At 39.1% G+C, this 19362-nt stretch overlaps 1 protein-coding gene across 4 annotated transcripts in view; it reads right to left on the reverse strand.

Annotated features, from left to right (window-relative positions):
- The window catches only part of LOC120800163 (activating transcription factor 7 interacting protein), a 30965-nt gene extending 11958 nt beyond the window's left edge, over window positions 1-19007 (reverse strand). For 3 of the 4 annotated variants that reach the window (XM_040146042.1, XM_040146041.1, XM_040146039.1), the window contains exon 1: window positions 2300-2410. The gene's annotated coding sequence lies outside the window, so the exon portion shown is untranslated. Of the gene's footprint in view, window positions 1-2299; window positions 2411-18343 lie in introns of those variants that run through there. The other variant, XM_040146040.1, reaches the window with a different exon arrangement.
- Between the last annotated feature and the right edge of the window lie 355 nt (window positions 19008-19362).

The following is a 19362-nucleotide window of genomic DNA, read 5'->3' on the forward strand; positions in this document are numbered from 1 at the left end:
ATCAAAAGCTGCATAGTTTGTTTTTTTTAAAGAGAAAAAAATGACTTAATTCACTACAACAGCAAAGATACTACATGTGCTTAAAGTCTCACAAAAGCCTCATAAACACATAGGAATATTAATTTCCAAATTGTATTCCTCACACAGCGAAATTATGTCTCTTAGATGAAAATACAGGGGTCTAAATTTACACCCCATTATGTTGTTTCATTGCACGTACTGCTGACTCAAAACACTGAGTAGACATTCCATTATATGTCTTTCTCTATTCACCTTCTGTCAAATTAAGCCTTTGCAGGATTTAACTGGAGTAAACAATCCAACATGCTCCGACTTCAATGCACAGAATAGAGGACTTACATAACTTCCAGCATGTTTTCATAATTTATCGTAAAATTTGCTTAACTAGATTCTGTTCAATGATTTCTCAGTCAAGCTTTGATAGCTAGCCTACCATACGTAAGAAGGAATTCTTTCACATGTGCCTTTATGCTAAGATGAAGGCATCAAAAACAGGAGGCAAGGAGCGATGTCAATCTTCTCTCTCTGGGTTTTTGACAACTTCTTTTCTCTCATGTTGCAAAATAGCTGCTTGTTGTTGTTTTAGTACTTTGCCTCTGTAACCCAGTTTCAACACCAAGTGACTAGCCATTGACTTGCTAGTCAGAAGTGGCACATAGTGGCAGTAACTCTGCCAAACTAGACATACAAGTCCCTCTAACTTGAAATAGCTAGAGCAAGGTGACTATGGAGTCAGTCCTGCAGCAGGAGGCCTCAAGTTTAAGCCTCTGCGATTCCAAGTGATTAACAAAAACTTGGCCATCCAATCTCACAGTTAAGAGGAACATCAAAACTTTCTTTTTCAGATAAAAATATCACTTTATTGGTTCAGATGTGGGAGATGAAACCATATTTCAGCAGTATGACATCTTGCTCATCAAATCTTGCTCGGTTCGATTCAAGTCTGTTTTGGAGATAGCGGGAAAGCTGATCACTATCCCAAATCACAAGCCATTTTTGGACGGGATACAGTACATAGACACCCATGTAAAATTTTTGCCAAAAGCTGTTGGCCTCCCAAGAACAGCATCCAAACTGTGATACGTTTTTGATGAAGTACCAGTTATTGCAGAGTATGTCCCTGGCTGACAAGTTAGACTGGTACTGCTACAAATGAAACCATTTTTCATGGAATGGGTCTCTGACATTTGGATACCAATTCATTTCCTAACCTTTGTTTATTATGACCCACTGTGCCCTGATGACACCATCATTGCTCCATTCAAACACTGCAACCTTTTCCTTGACAGACAGAACTGTGGATGTGAGTGTACCACAGTGTGGCACAAACGAATAAACAGCAGCCAGCTAGATAAATGAACGTATTCGCACTGACCATGTGCGTCAGCAACCGGCACAAGTAGGGCCATTTTTGGCTAAAATAAAATCAAGCAAAATTTATGGGTCCATAATAACATGTTGTTGTTGTTTGAAAACTGCAAATATTTTTTTAATTTGTCCCTGTTGGGAATGATGAGAGGCTGCCCACATTCCACTCAAAGCTTTCCGCCAGAACAACACACTCTCTGGATATTATATACACACAACACCTTATGACGCGACATACGACCCCATTAAAAAAAATTGTGGTAGCAAGTGAGACTCTATCCGAATGAGTGCGATCTTGTGGGTTTGATATGCAGCCAGACCTTTCTGCATAAAGACAGAAAGACACAAATAAAAAAATAATGGCATCCTTCATGACTGCTAGCCAGAGAGATGCTTTACACCTGTGGGGTAATGTGAGATTCACATAAAGAGCAAATATTGCACAACTACAAATAGGTTGACACTGCTGTTAATACATACATGTACAGTCCCCGGTGTGTATGAAGACAAACCATGCACGACTCAAGTTAATAAACTTAAATTACAGGGCCCAATGTGAGCGTCACCAGGAACAAACAATGTTAAAAAAGCATGTATACTCCTGGCATCGCGCATTGTTGCAGGTGACAGAATGTCTCTGCTGACATTTTTGATCAGCTAGTTATTGAGAATTTCTATCAAACTCCCCAACATTTATAGAATATCTGAAACAAATGTTATCTATTAAAAAGAACAAATACAGATAAATCAAAAAATAAGCCAAAATTCTGCCCTCTTCAACTTGCATAGCGCCCTCTACAAGTATCAAAAGCTAACCTTGAGGAGAGTGTGGAGCTGCATTTAGAAAAACTGAGATAGATTTAAGTGACAGAGATAATGTTAAACATGCCCAAAAAAAAGAAATGTTGACCTTTAGCAGGATGTGTGGGATTGAGGCCTTCCATGTATTTGTTGATTGTGGGAGCAGGGACCTGCTGAAAGGCCAGCAGGAGAACATAAAAGAAAGGAGGAGGGGCTCAGTTAGGATTAGTCCATCTTGTTCTTTGCAGAGGTATGTTTTATAAAGGGTGCCTGGCCTACCTGAACCTATTATGGGTGAAAATTAAACCATTTAAAAGAAAAGGTCAGTTCCTGACACAGCAGTTTGCTGTAATGCATAATGTGAAAAACAAAAAATGAATTTTTTTTTTTAATTTGTGATTCTATCTATCAAGTACATAACATATTTGCAGGTACGACAAATACATAGAAATCAATGCTTGTGTCTACAACATTTTCAAGTACAGCGTGGTGATTATCAATACCAACCCTAGCTAGCAGCGCACAGACAGAGGGGAAATACACTGCACAGGCTGTTGCCTGGCAACCCCCATCCCCCAACTCTAGCACAAACTAGTCCACAGTATGGAAATCTACAGCCAACACGGACTAAACCATTCTGAGAAAGGGCATAGGGGGCTGTCCTTTCTATATAACACCATTGGCAAAGAAAGTTCTGATTAAAAAAGGGTCAAGGACAAGACTGTAAGACACAGAAATAGTATAGGAGTGCAGTACTTGACCTTTATTGTGGCTCTGTATGTGGTGAGATGTTCACCACCCACTCAGTTAAAACTGTTGAGCTGTGCTTCACTTATTATTTAACTTATTATTCCCATGTAATTGTTTTAAGATGGCTTCTGGTGCTGCAATTGGTTGTTTTCAGCATAGTCAAAAAAAGATATAAGTAGAAAGCCAGAAATAGCTCTAAATAAACCTTTTCAGTGGAAATTATATTGCCTCCTCTGGCCTCCCTACTGAATCTTTGACACACTTGATCTGAACTGCATACATATGACATGGTCACCCAAGGTACTATGTGCAATAAACTGAGCTCAATGGCGCTGACCTGAGTACCTAGTTAGCCTGATTCTACTATTATCTGTCTAATGACTTGACCAGTGTGGACTGCAGAGGACCATATGCAGGCTGTAATATGATCTCTCATATTTAGACCATGCTACAGGCCAACTGAACAGGGTGTTCGGTAAACTACAGAATTAAAAAAAAACTAATAAATAGGCTAAATAACCTTAGTTAATTCTTTGACTAACGGAAACTCTGTTATTAGACCTGGATGAAATACATCTGACAGTTAGTAACATTTATAAACTTAAGGGGTATATCTCTATATGACACATAGAAAAAACAGCCATCTACTCAAAAAAGATGAGAGCGTGTTCCTTACAAACATGAAATCCTTAAAACGCTGAAGCAGAAATTCATGCTGTTTGGCTATAAACCGTTAAGTCCCCATATATTTTAAGCACTGTGGAAATGCTAATAAGCATCCCACTCTGGCCATGGTGGCAGTTAATTATCAATGGTAGGGTAAGCCACTGTATCTTAGCAGTTTTTCGTCAAGAACTGAGGAAATGTACCACAGCACAAAAAAACCTCCTTTATCCAAGGACAGTCATCCCGCCACGCAACCTAGCTTCTCCATGAATGTCTCCAGTGTGTTACCACTTTCAAACAGAACAGATTAACACAATATTTGTAGAACTTCTATTTTTGATTTTCTACTGCAGTGCAAGAATTAAATTGTGTCTGAAAATCAAATCAACTGGGCCAAACAAAGAGTTTGTCATATTGTTTCAAGCAACTCCATTTCCGACTCCTGCAGAGCTGGTTTGGAATGGAAGAAAACTGGATGACAGAAAAAGAAACTCAACGTTGAACAAAATAATGATGGAAAACAACTTTTTAACTGATGAAAAGTTCACCTTTGACATGAGGACCTGAGAAAGTTAGGCCAGTAGATTTTAGATAAATAATTTGTTGAGCTTATCAATGGACCTCATGGCTAGAAAGCCAGAGAAGGTCAAAGGTAAAGGGGAGTGAGCCTGGTTCAGACTGTCCCATCCAACTAAAACGCAGGATTTTTTTTTAAAGCGACTATGCCTTCGTAAAGGTCTATCTGTGGTAACTATGACAAACCAAATAATAGAAAACTCTGAATATATGTTTTATCAATCACTAACCAATAAAACACATGCAAAACAAATGAAGCCAGTTTAAAAAGACAAAGAAAGACAACATGCAATTTAGTTAGGGCCTAGCTAGCAGCGCACAGCCAGCGCTAAATTGCACATCCACAATACACTGAACCTAGAAGCAGCTGCACCCACCCTCCCCTGTCTCCCTCTCTCTTTCTCTCTCTCTCACACACACACACACACACACACACACACACACACACACACACACACACACACACACACACACAGAAACACATACGCTGTCTCTCTCTTTCACTCTCTGGAACAGCCTCTCCTACTCAAACATGGACTGAACCATTCTGGTGAGGGGAGGGTGTGGGGGTGGGGCGTTTAAAACAAAAGAGATCAAGGACAAAGTATTGAAGTAATACAACAGTCAAATACAATTACAGATTTCCTAAAAGAGTACAAGGAGTTTTATTTTCTTGAGTTTTCACACAAAAAGTGAAATGCTACCGCTAAGGTTTTTTTTTAGCTGAGACGATTTGATGTTATTCCTTCAAGTAATTCGCAATAAGCCAAATAAGCACTTTTCTCAGAAACTTGAAAATAAGTACTTTTCATGAGTAACTACAATAATTACATTGGAGAATGAAAAAATTATCTCAACAAAAACTGTATCAAGTATTTTTGTCAAGTACTGTTTGCATTTACAAGCAAGAAATAACGCTTTGTAGCCACACACTCCCAATGCTAGCTGCGCACAGCAAGAAATTAGACCGCAGCCTGACACATTAAGCAGCCTCTATCCGCCCAGCTTCTCCCACAGCAGGGAGGGCTGCTGTTAAACAGACTGAACCATTCCAACACTGGGGTTGTTCTTTACTCAAGAGGAACAAAGAACACCCACTTACAAACTGAAAAATATAATTATTCAATATTACTTTCTTTACTTAATTTTGCACATATGGATTTTCCACAAAATAGTTATATAAATAATTTCCTGATTGACTAATTGAGACTCAAAACAGACAGAGAAATAGTACAAGTGGTAGTATTAGAAGAAATAGTAGACAGGGAATGTAATTTGTGATGACATGTAACTTTCATTTACAAATTTAACCTTTCTTCATCAAAAGCCATGTTGTGAGAGTAAATAAACCTTGCAGTGCGTACTCTGCCCATCCCCCCTTTCTGCTACTGCAGAAACACAAAATGGCCACCAGCGCTGCGAGCAGCATGCTGAGCACAGGCATGAGCAGATCCTATAACAAACTCCGCCCACTTAAAAAAAAAAAAAAAAAGTACAGTGTATCTGCAGAAATCTCCATACTTGTACAAGGATCTGAGGGAAAACTGAACAAAAACTTCCTTCTACACCAGCACATTTGATTTAATGATTTCAAATAATGTTACCTCTGTATGTCATAGTGATCACCTATAAATCCTGGTTTAGAGTCTCACTGTTGTTGCAGGAGCCCACATATCTTGTGTTCACTGTTCAGCAACACTCTGAACTATGACTGAAGAGTTAAAAAAAAAAAAAATTACTTCTTTTTTTTTTCATCTCACAGGAGTTCAGTGCTATACTGCTAAATTTTCAATGAACCTAAGTCTAAATAACTGGGTAAAAAAAATAATGCCTACAGGCTACCTTAACTTCTTCAACCAATATGCCCAACAGTAAACCTGACACTTCGCTGTCAGACAGAGAGGAGGCTGTTGGTCTTTATTGCTTATTAACCAACCCTAAAAAGAAATGAACAGTTATCTAATGTTAGACATTTCTACGGAGGCTAAATACTGAGTAGAAAAAAGGTGTCAGCCAGTGAGAGCAGAGCCTGCATTCCAACATTACTGCGCACAGTGCGCAGTCTTTCCACCCCCACCCTCACTGCCTGCATCTGGATTCACTGAAACTCAAAATGGCCACCTGGTCTGCTGTGCGCAGCCACACTGAGCCTTTAGAGCCTGCTATATCTAGTACATCTTATCATGTTACAGCAGCACCACAACATTGGAAATAACTCCTATGTGCATAAAACTCACAAAGAGATTTTAATTCTGTCAATGGATACACCAGAATATTTAGCTGAATGAAACAAAAGCAAACTTCGCACGATTCTCCTAAAGCAGGTAGCTTACTTCTGTAGCTGTTACACAAATCAGAGCCTCACTCTATTTTAATTGTTTGCAAAGGGCTGAAGCATTCGTCATCACGTTAACTTTGCTCTGTCCGCTGCTAAAGGCTGTTTGTATTTCCTATTTTGAACATAGAATCCCTAATAGTGATACTGACTTATTTGACTTAATTGTACAGGCTGTTTTTGAGAAACATATTACGGTCAGTCTAGTCTCAGTCTAGTCTCTTATTTCAAGCAGTGAGTTTGTGATCAAAGTGATCAGGATAGGTCTCTATGCTGGGCAATGTAAAGCCCCTTTATGTAAGCACCCTCCTAGATTTAATGACATTGGGCCTTTCTTCCATCCTTTTTTTCTTTGCATTTCTCCCTGGGGACTCCACTTTCTAATCAGTGTCACTTTCTAATCACTGTCCAAGGACATCCATGTCTGATGGACTGGAAACTCTCAGTTTCTCATGACCCTGAACAGGGTAAGAGGTATAGAAAGTATTTTAATGGATGCACTCAAATGTGAAATCCCACAAGCAGCGAGACTCCTTGAAAACTGTTAAATAAATATATAAAGAGACAGACAGATAGCGTGAGGTTATTGTATCTTAATGATATCACGACTCTCAGGACTGTGGATATAAGGGACTAAAAATTGTTAAAAGGAGAAATTTGTTCAAGTAGATGTAATCTTTCAATATTTCCAAGAGAAAAATGGTCTTATAGAAGATTTTAACAGTGATACCTTCTATTAGCAAGTGTCATCATTTGTGCGACAATGCAAGCTGATTTGCCTGTACAGTAGCTCAATCATTCAACATCAAACAATTAATAGACACACGCAAATAAACTGAACTGCCTGGCAAGGTAAATATGAATCATACAATTGAATATCATGGTGAAGTGGAATTGATCTTATGTTCACATTGGACCTCATATAATGGCCTCCAGAAAAATTAACACTTCGACAACACACCATACATCTACCACCTACTGCAGTCTTTTTTCATGCTTTCCCATATAATCAGACAGTTTTATGCTTGCAGCTATTTCTCAAGTAAGAAACTAGATGGAGCCAAGACTGAGTAAGAATAAGTACTTAACAATAAGTAAGACTGACTAAGCAGCAGCTGATTATTGATCTTTCCTGTGACATTCCTTCATGTATGTCTATTTGTGTCCCATTTTCCATCCACTCAGGTGCGTGTTTTCCCTTTACATGTTAGACTAGCTAAATTTTAAACTGTTCAGCAATGGTATAAAAGCATTGCTTCTTAGCCTACCAATGCCCACGCGCTGTACGCGTGATTTGTTTTTTTTTCCTTTTCTTTAAACTATGTGGAGACTAGCAAAGGCTGGGTAGAAGGAAAAAGGGGAAGAAAAATAGGGAGGGGGTGGGGGCAGGCAAAACCAGGAGTTTCCATGTGAATCAAGCACATGGTGATTATTCTTTAGTCATGCGCTGCTGAGGGAGGCTCATGTCATGGCTTTTCGAAAAAAAACCCCAAAAAAACAAAAAAAAAAGCAAGTTAATATTGACCAGCACACTACAGACAAAACAAAAAACACCATGTGAAAAATGAAGTTTACCCAGGTTCCCTGAAAACATACCAATTAAACACCTTTGGTTAATTTCAGAACTGAAATATCTGCATGCATTTGCTGTTTTGTTAGATAAACCTCTGACAACCTAAAGAACATCTCTGGAGTAACTACAGTCATATCGAATGTGCTATAGCTAGCACCACACAGTCAGATCTAAGTCCACAGCCTGACACAGAGCGCCAACACCCCTCCCCCATACCAGCAGTCTGCTCCAGTCTGGAGTTTGACAGCCAAGCACGGATTAAACCATTGCAACAGAAGGGTGTTCTCACCAACAAGGGAGGGAGCTAGAGAGGTGAATGACAAATTCAAAGCTCTGGAAACAATTCGAGCTCTGTAGCTAGAGGTTCAAAACTAAATTAGCCTGTGATGAACAGAAAAACATTTTCAGTGGATTCTAGTTCTCCTAAATTGGCATATATTCTACCCCTGGCCCTGAAAGAGCAGCTCATTGTCCCTGAGCTATTCAATCAAATTTTATTTGGTTCTGTAGCAATAACTCATCTATTATTTTGTCTAAATGTGGCACATTTCTCAGAAGTTTGTTACATGAAATTCAAGGCAAAGAATTATGATATTTTTATGAAAGGGTAAATCCAATGCTATAAGCTGCTTTTTCCCCCCTCTCTGCCTAAAACAAACATTTGAACATGAGTAGAAAATACCCATGAGCAAAATAGATTGTTTTCTGTGACAAACAGTCATAACAAACAACTAACATATCCTGAATTTAATGATTTAGTCAACAAGCTAGCCTACCCTACACTTTCCCCACCCCCACTCCTTTCCCTTTGATGGATTGTTTGCAGTGAAGGCTACAGCACAAAATGGCTGCTGCTGCTATTCGCAGTTAGTGCAGAAAGAATCCCTTTTAACATGAACACGGCTGCCTTTGCCTGCTTATGACTGTCTCTTGTTACTCTATTTTGTTAAAAATATGTGACATCTGTTGCTTTTCTACCTGCTGTTTTGTTCTCTTGTCTTTGATTTCTTTTAATCTGCAAGGGATAACGCATTTTTGTAATTCAGGAATATTTATTTGCAACACTTGGTGAATGTTAATTTAGATCAATGTCTCGTGAGTATTACCGAGCTACCATTTTCTACATGACAATAATAATAATAATAACAAACCTCATCACCATCTTAGACACCAGAGACATACAAACATTTGGAATTGGTATAACCATATTTCTCAGAGTTTAAAATTTATCTTTAAGAGAGTTTCTCAGAGCAGAGACTTGTGTTGGCCATTAGTTTTATGAGATAAAAAAAAAAAAATTCATGTTGGTTTAAATGATGTCCTATATAGTCGCCCTGATGTGCATATGCATGTCAACAATGTGTGTCGCTCAATCACATTTAAGGCGTCAGTATGCTTTAAACTAAGAGTTTTTCAGATTTGCCTCTGAAACTCCCTTTCCCGGAACTCCCTTTCCCCAAACCTTTTTAACGTCAGAATTCGAGGGTAGGCAATTTTTCTAACTTTCCAAAACCGAGAATTTGAAAAACGTGCCCACTTCACGCAGCAATTGGCAAGGTGTGTGTAGGAGAGAAAACATGGAGAATTTGAACTTCTCTCTCAAGCACTCCACTGGACCACCAGGGATGCCACTTTTTATTTGAAATTTGAACTTTCAAACATAGGAAATAATTAAATATTTGAACTTTAATGACCTGTTCAAACTCAAGGTTTACAGTATATAAATGCAACAAACTGTTTGTATTAGTTTGCATTGTGGTTCAAGCAGATGGCACACTTACAGTTTGAACTTGTTACTGCCCTATGGACGAGCACTTGTGCTGTTACTGGTGCTCTTGCAGGTAACCGTAGCATAACAAGTAAGCTAACTTGCTTGCTAACATTAGTTGCATGGATAAAGGAAAATCGATGATCTTAGCTAGAGTATGTTCCTGTGCAAGATGGTTTTATCATGTGGTTAAAGAGCTGCAAAGTGAAAGTGGTCCACTTGTTCTAAGAGTCATTTTCTATCAGTGTAAATTCACATTTGAGCTTCTCCTACCACTGCTATGCTGACGACCCCCCGATATTCTTCTCATTACATCCATCAAATATCACAGCAGTAGCCCACTCCCATAGACAACATCAGACTTCGCTCTTCTTTAATAGTGGTGTTGCCAGGTGCAGATGCAGGTGCTTGTCAGCTCATGCCTAGACTCCCTCCTTATGGAAGTCCCTGCATCTGACACCTGGCCTACCAAGTGGAGCTTGTCCAGAATGCTGCCGCCCATCTCATTTTCATCTTCCCCAAGTTTCCCCACAACACTTTCCTTTTCTGTTTACTATGATGGATCCCTGTTTCTAGCGCGCATCCAGATCAACACTCTTGGGCTAGCCCTCAGGGCAGCGAAGGGCACTACTCCTTACTACCGGCATGTGATGGTCAAACTTCCACTCCAGCACAACCATGACATGCCTCAGCCTTCCTACCGGCATGTGATGGTCAAACTTCCACTCCAGCACAACCATGACATGCCTCAGCCTTTTGGTGACTAGCCACACTGTCACTCTGAGGACAGGTTGGCCTTGCTCTTTTTCCTATCGAGTTTGAATGCACTTTTTGTAAGTCAGTTTGACCAAAAGCATCTGCCAGACACCATCATTGTATGATATTTGTATCAAAATCCGCACCCACGGTTTTTTTATTGAACTCAGCACACATGCACATCAACTTGTCAACTCTCCTTCAGCTTTATATGCAGAACAAGATTTGTATCAACACAGTTGCTCATCTTTTGTACTTATTCATCTGGGAATCTCAAGCCAAATCAAGCCTCATAAGTACCGCATACATGAGACATCATGCACGCCAGTCTAGACAGCTGCTTTGATGGACAACCGACGGACACCTTTAAGTCACAAAGTACACACAAAACACTGCTAACAATTTTGTATTATTATTTCTATTATTATAATTATTATTATTATTCCATCATTGATGACCGTCATTTTCATAGGATACTGTCCTCATTAGCAGTCTTATTTTTTGCTTTGCGTGTGTCTTTCTACTGGTCAAAAAAAGGTAGAGTGACCAAAACCTGGCCAGCGAACTAGTGTCTTTGTCTCTGTAGTTCTACCTACTGTAGCCATATGTTGCAATGCTAACATAAGTTAGTGGCCCTACTGAGGTGAGACCAGTTTGTTGGTGCTGAGTTGTAACTAAGCAAGAGACAGCAAGCATATTACATGACTAACAACAGGAAATCCTTCTGTTTCTCTACGCTTCAGCTTTGTCGATGGCTTCAATTCAGGCGTAACTCAGGTTTTAATCCAGCTTTGTGGGAGTACGCTGTTCCCAATACACCACCAGCAAAGAAAAATGAGACTGACAATGCGTTTGTTCAACTAATTGCTGCATCTCTAGTCGTAACCATCATCCAACATTGCAACTTGCTTACACACAGGTATAGATTACATGAAGGAACAGTTGCTGGGGAACTACCATGCCCAGTTGCCTAGCATTTGACTCTTTGGCAGAACAACGAGCCAAAAAGTTGGGTGCTGGCTCCAGGCTCCAGGAATCAACAACAGTGCCAACCACCCAAAGAGAGACATGTTTCAGACAGCTCAACCTTGCAGAAAACTCCAAATAAGACAACCTTATAAGAGACATGTCCAAGCTTGACCAAATTGCTGCCAGCTCTGACTTTAGGTGTGCTAGCAACTCTGTTTTAATGTTTAATGTTAAATACAGCGGAGACAAATTTTTGCAACAATCCCTTCTATCTAATCATGGTCTTACAATACTTGGTATTGTCAACAGTGCTGTTATAGCATGTTACTCCAGATCGCACATTTCTGATGTTGTAACTGTTTGGGGTTTTTTTCCAATTTTTGTAACTTTCTGAAGCTGACATTCACACCCACTTCATGCCGCGATTTGCCATTGTGAGGAGAATTCACAGGATGCTCAAGCTCTCTCCCTTTTATGAGTAAAACTAGGTGCAACACCATGAATGCCTTTGAAGAGAAACTGTCTGGAAGTAAATGCACTTATCCACATCTGAACAATACATCGTCAAGACTACAAAGACCTCCAAAAGCCATGGTGGAAAGAGATCAGGACAGCAGTGTGATGCAGCTGGAAGAGCCTCTAATTTTTTTTTTTGCCTTGCCTTCAAGGGTGGCCATTTGGAACAAGTATAAACACTTTTCTCTTCATGTGTGGTTTGTTTCAAGCATGCCTAACCCTTAAGACCATCGTCACAAACATGGATTGACATAACCATAGAGATATACACACTAAAAGGTGTGTTCAGACAGAAAGCAAAGCAAATTTTAGATAAGGCACAATGGCATACAAAAAAAATGGAAAGATGCCAGCGGGCATGAAAAGATGTCGCACAAGGTGCTGCCAGCTGAAGTGAAGATGGCACAGGCATACAGAATAGAGCTTTCACTTTTTCGAAAAATCACATTTGAGCGAATTCTAACTGTCACATAATTAGTTTCGAACTAATTCAAACACAATCCATTTGTTTTTCCAGTGTGGATTCATACAACTGTGGCACATATCCTTGCGTATAAATCTTGCTAACTTATCAGTGCTTACTGTCTTACCAGTGATGGCCTTTTTATGGGATCTAGCAAGAGTCCTTAGGGTGAGTGTTGCGAAAAGTAGGCAGTCAGAAGAGGTTGTACAGTTGGCATTGCGCCACTTGTTTCTGGTGCTTCCACTACCCCACTTGTGTTGCATCAGTAAGTGAATCCTCAGATGTGTTATAATTGTAGAGTAAGGCAGTGCTTTTCACAAAGTCAGCAAACAGCTTTATCTTTGTTTTGTCACTTACGTTGAAAAACCCAACATACTTCCACACCCTGCTTTTCAGATGCTTCAGTGTTGTGATTATCCAGTTGGCACTGCTTTGCTCCCTAATATCCTCTTCCGTTTTTATTTATTAGCTTAATTTACTGATAAATCAACAGGACACGCAATCAGTCACGCTCAAGTTCATTTTAAGAGCACCCTCTGCTGGACAACAAGGTAAACTAATTCAAACGGTGTGATGCACTTGTAGACTATAAATTTTGAATCCGAACTGGTCATTAGAGTTTCTGGTGAGTTCTGAGATCAGTCAGAGGATGAGCTGCAACAGAAACGCACACAAACGCTCACTCTTGTGTGTGTATACGTTGCAAACTAACTTACAGCTAACATCTGTACAGCCGGTATGTGGTTGGGACAAATAAACACAGACTGTACAAACATTCCAGTTGTCAAATTCACGCAAATAATGCAAGGCAAAAATTTGTTTTTTGTGTTCTATCATACTTTTACACTACTACAGGCTATTCAGGTAAGGTTGTGTTTTACTGAGGCCGTGGCACTTGATTCGTAGCAGCATCCTATTAATAGTGGGAACAGTTTAGCCTTGCTGAAATTGCTATGTATCAACATTAGCTAGGTATGTCCTGATTAAGTTATTTTAGGCACGATCCCGACAATCCTTTGATATTGGGTATCTGCTTTTCAATCCGATACTTAATTGCACAAAGACTCCTCCAAAAGTCTGAGACCACTTTCCCTCAAACTTTTGGACCTTTTTGGACCTCTGACTAAGTACAGACACTGGCTGCTCGTCATCAAGTTATTTACAGAATTAAGTTAATTAGCGATAGCTGATATGACCGGTCGGCAGCTGCATTTTTGTACACTGCACTTTGCTAAGAAGAAAGAGAGAAGAGAGATAACTGTTTTGTTAGCATTGTATTATTTGCAAATCTGTGTATTTTGCCAGCCTTGGATTCTAAACTCAGAGTCGCTCCCATTAGTGTACTTATATAATTTATCACATTCACACACTTTAATTTCCACTCACATGTGTAGACTATCAAAGTGATTGCTTTTTGTGATTCAAACATTGGTGTCTGTTACATACATTTTCATCACGGCTTTATAAAGACATGACACAATATTTCCTGACAAAGCCACCACCTGCATCTGGTGTACAACACTGAGTTGAAAATAAATTATATGAAGGAAATGAAGGAAGAAAGGTGTAGTTAATGAGTGTGAGCCCTTCTCTTCTCACTTTGAATCTATTAATAAATTGTATCATTAATTTTCATCATCTATTACATAGAGAAATCTCCTGCGTATTATGTAAAGACCAACAGCATACATAGCACACACGCATGGAATGACAAAATGCTAAGTTAGGACTCTTGTTAAATTCCTGCTAGCTTAAATGCTGTATGCATTTTGCTGCATATTCATTAATTCGTCCATGTAGTTTGCATCAGTAAAAACTGAAAATAGAGGGGACAAAGATGGTCTGATTATTGCTGTGGTTTTACAAGGATGTCTTTTTTCTTGTACCTTTTCTTCTTTTTCCTTACACTGCAAGAGAAAAAAAGTCCTTTTTAAAGACTGATCCGACATGAGAAGAATCCCAACAACAACTTAAAATTGGCTCATTCGCTGAGATTTGTGGTTCATGAAACAGATTTTATTTCCTTTGTGCAAAAAGTAGATGATAACTTAGTTATAATTAATAGTGTTTTTAGTAAGGCGAACAAAAAGACACTGAATTTCTCTCTGTGCATGTTTTACCTGCTGCGGCCTTTCCATTAATCAAACGGCAATTTAGGCTTGTCATGTTTAGAAGTGTTTCAGAAATGTTACTAGATTCAACTTAGAAAGATTGCTACCATGAGTTGAGCACTTATTCTGACATGCAGGCGACATGTTAAATTGCAATCGCATTTTCAACATAAGAAGGTGCATGTTGGAGAGAGGCTAACTAGTGATAAATAGCGCAACATTGTGCAGAGGAGACTGCTTAAGCACTAAAAATTCAGGCAGTGGGCTCTCATGACTAAATGAATGGAGCTAATACACTGAAACATACTGCGCAAAGCCTTGGGAGTGGTAGGAGACATACTGTATGTGTATGTATACACAAGCCTGAACGTATTTGTAAGATTTCTGCTCTCGTCCTAACCTCTCTAAAACCATAAACAATGAAAAATCACTGAAATTGTCTTTTAAAGTGACTTATGAGTATAACATTTTTTGAGAAATTTTGAACAGGTTTAAAAGACAATTTTACACTTTATTTCGAACATAACTGAATTGTCAATGCGTTGCATGTATACTTGTTATAAGCATTAGTGTAGTCCATAAAAATCTCAAATTAGTATAAAATGAGAGTAATAGGGCCCTCTCAAAATAGACACACAAATATGTAGGCTTTACTAATTTATTATGGCCTATGTGTGAAATAAAAAACACTCATTTAAAATAAGTCAGTCTTTCTCATTGTCAAGATATGGGAAGATATAAATGATGAATAACAAACACTGGGCATTTTGAGAGTGAAGCGAGATCATATTTCTTATCACTCTCAATTTCAGCTTGAAGCAAAGAAACCGGCTGGAACTGGCTGGAACCGGTTTTTATGGACTTGGAATGGCTAGAAAAACTTAGAAACAAAAGAGAAATTTTAGGAATTGATTTTGTTATAATCAAAATAAAAAATAGAGGATCGGAACCAACTATCACTCCAAAACCGATTTACATCTTGAATGTTTGTAAAAATGGCATTAAAACATGGCCGAACGTTTAAATTAGGATCAGAAATACACAAACTGCAGATTGTTTTTTTTTTTACATCACAGAAAAACTAATCAATACTGCAAGTAAATTTAGTTCTAATCTATATAGTAAAAAAAACAAGGATTGTGTTAACATTTTAATCAATAGTTACATGCTGATGGAGGCATGTTTTTATGTTGCATATTAGACACACTTTGGAATTCACAAATAAATAATATTACAGAATGAGCCTTAATCCCAACAGTATTCGAAAAGTACATATGCAGTTTGTTACATGTGTTGGAAACAGTGAAAAGCTGTATAAGCCTACAACATGACATTTTCACAGATTCCACTATGCGGTATATACTCTAGCTCTCTAATGAAATGGATGGTTTCTCATCCATCAAGTGTAATCATAAAAGTTAGAATTACAGAACATCTGGCAAGAAAACCATCTGCTCCCTAACATCTACCAATGAGCTAATGTGACAAAGACGCAACTCAGATGAAATGAAAGGTATTATACTTCCCTTTTTACTAACGCTTAATGTACATTTCAGAGTCACATGAATCTCATTTATGTGGTTGAATTAAACCAAGGATATGTATAACTGATCATACACACACAAAATACTTGGGGTTTCCATGGTCCTATGGTGGGTCAAGGGCCAACAGCTGCACAGCACTGACTTACATTTGGCAACAAACATGTATAAACCAGGTTTGAGAAAGGTGCTGCTGCCAAGCACAAAGACTCCTCTTTTTCTCCACATGTAAGACATGTAGAGGTCTCACATTTAAACTATAGCCAGACAGAACCTAATTTTTTCCTACATTCTCATTTAGTATCTATTTGAGGGCAGCTAGCTCTGCAAATTGTTGCAGCAGCTGTACGATCAATAGGAAATTCTCATCAATTGTACTGGATAAGAGGTTAAACAAATTTAAGAAAAATAACTACTCCTAACATCTACACGAAAGCTTTTGAAAAATGTAGGTGGAGCCTTTCAGGGCTGCTTCCTCTTCAGCAGAAAAAACAGACTGTGTAATGAATTACAAGTGCACCATGTGAGCACTGCCACTGGGTGAAGTGGGGGAGGTGAAACTAGAAACAGGTCTGTACCATGTTCCAAAAGGTAAAAGCAAACCTGAAACACCTCACTTTGTATGGACTAAATCAAGTACAATTTTTTTTAAACATCATGAATATGATGAAACAGTTCAGTTACTGCTGACTGCCAAATTCCCCAAACTGTGGCTGACTTATTCCTCTCAGGGTCAAACAGCAAATACTAACTTGGTCACTTATCTGTACATCACTTTACCTAAATCAAAAAAGTCCACTTTTTTTTCCCTCTTTTAGAGACCCACAAGACAGGGTCAAGAGAAAAACTACTCAACTCTTGTATTACCATTGACATTAAGCCACACCCACATTCTAGGACAGTGTGGTGCATGGAAAATTACTGGGCTGTACCATATTAGACCAAAAGGGGGGTTTAACTGCACAATGTAGTGAATGCAGCAGTTTCCTCTTCATTACAGACCATTTTTGTATTCTTTGCTATTTAGGCTTCAATTTAGTTTTGATTTTCATTCTGGGGATACTTACTAATGATCTGCATTAAATCATAGAAGTATGTAAAAGAAGCCAAAAAGTCTTTATTAAATCTCTACAGAGGGCGATAATTAAAGTGATAAGGATAATTTATTATTTTTATTATCTCAGGGTGGACTAGTACTTCATCAAAATCTGTCTTTCCTTTTGCCCCTCCCCCAAACTGTCACCTCTGCAGTATGCTGTATGTGCCTGCTGCTTGTTTTAGCACGACATGGTCGCTTCATCGACTTGGTAGGGTTGGACCTCTGAGACTTTAGTGAGGTTCAATCCAAGACAAAGATGTATATTTCCAGTTGCTACATGGGGAAGTCACTGAAACACATTACAAAGTATCTGACTACTTGTATCAGACTACAGCCAACATGACTTGTGTGAGGGTGTCTCATACCTGAATAATCCAAGAACTGGGTCAGTTTTTTCTTTTTGTTGATATGGCTTGTGTATGTATTTTTTGTAAACGCGTTCTTCAACCAAGATAGCACATAACAGTGTCATGTTTTAAGAGCAGCTATTTGTATACGAGAGTACGAGAATTTTTTTTTACATAAAAAAACAAAGGACACATTACCTGTGTAATAAGAAAAAATAACTTAATGTATTATTTAATGTAGTATAAATTTAAAATTCATTCATTCATTCAAACCAGTGATTTTATAAAAGCAATTTTCATGCTTGTGAAACTCGCGAGACTACTTTCACAAAAGACACAATTTCAGGGCGATGTCAGTTGTGATTTTAGCTCTTTGTAAAAATCTTTTTACTGTTAAAGTAAAAAGAAAAAAATTCTATTACTTAAACATTATTAAAATATTATTCATTAAGCTATCATTGCGAGTGCTAGCTAACGTTATTTTCTACGCCCGCTGAAATCTCAACTTGTAAGGCTAAATGTAAAATGTGCCATCCACATACCAAAAAAGGAAAAAAAAAATTGATGTAATTCGTGACAAAATGTTTATATGTATAAGACCAAGCCCTAAGAAGCATATTATCTATTTTAGTTAAATAAAATAGCAAGTGAAAGCTACTTGGCTAGCATGCTAACTGCAATACCTCGAGTCACCGACTCTTCGCGTCGCCAAGCGATGTTCCCGCGATTTTCAGTCTCGGTCTGTCGCCGACTGTCTCCTCCACCTCCTTCCGCTGTCGTGCTCTCCTGTTCAGTACAACCGTTGCAGTCAGGATGTGGTATTAGTGGAGCATCAAGCCCGCCGGTTTAAACATTCATCAGGAAAACTAGTGCGCTGTGCCCCAACAACAACTGTGTAGTTGTGCGTTCGCGGACTCAAGCGACTGCTCTCCCGTTTCGCTCGCAGATAGACTCCTCCTCTTTTCGTGCACAAAAAAAAAATCCACCATAACCGTACGTCAGCCGTCGGTGTCGGCGGGGGTTGGTCGACAGACGGCAATTTGCGCGTTGACCAACCGTCGCGACCTGAACGGTGGTTTCCTTCAGTTTTTTTTTTTTTTTTTTTTTTCAGTCTCTCCACTTGCGGCGGTGCTGAAGTCGGTAGCTAAAGCCGGAGAGGTAGGTATGCACAGCTTCAGAACGTGTTAGATCGGTTTTGTATGGAGGACCTGGCAGGACGAACACAAGTATGTTTTAGAGCAGCAACAGCAACAGCAGCAGCAGCAGCTCTGCCTGGAGCAACCAAACTGCAGTGTGGTTGAAACAACCTCACAGAGCCGACGTTAGGAAGTAGGGACAACAAGGAGCCAGAACATTAGCATGGAGAGGGAGGGGGGGTGTGATCTGTCCACGACAGACAGAAACCCGGTCTGAGGGGGGAGGGATTATACGCTGGAGGAGGAGTCAGTGGTACAACAGTCTGAAAAATGGTCTGCAAACTTAGCTACAGACTCTGGTGTCATTGAAGCTTTGTAGCTTAGGCATCATACTAATGTTGGTGTGTTTGAATTGTCCTGTCTGTGTTCAAGTACCCAACATTTGAGTGACCTTTTGAGTGGTTTGCGATTTGGTTACAGATGATTTTTAAGATGCCACTCTTGGTACAAGAAACGGTCCAACCAAGGATTAAAGGGAGAATACTAACCCATTGTCTTAGCCTGGG

Source organism: Xiphias gladius, chromosome 15, assembly GCF_016859285.1.
Source record: "Xiphias gladius isolate SHS-SW01 ecotype Sanya breed wild chromosome 15, ASM1685928v1, whole genome shotgun sequence".
In the NCBI taxonomy this organism is placed as follows: Eukaryota; Metazoa; Chordata; class Actinopteri; order Istiophoriformes; family Xiphiidae; genus Xiphias; species Xiphias gladius.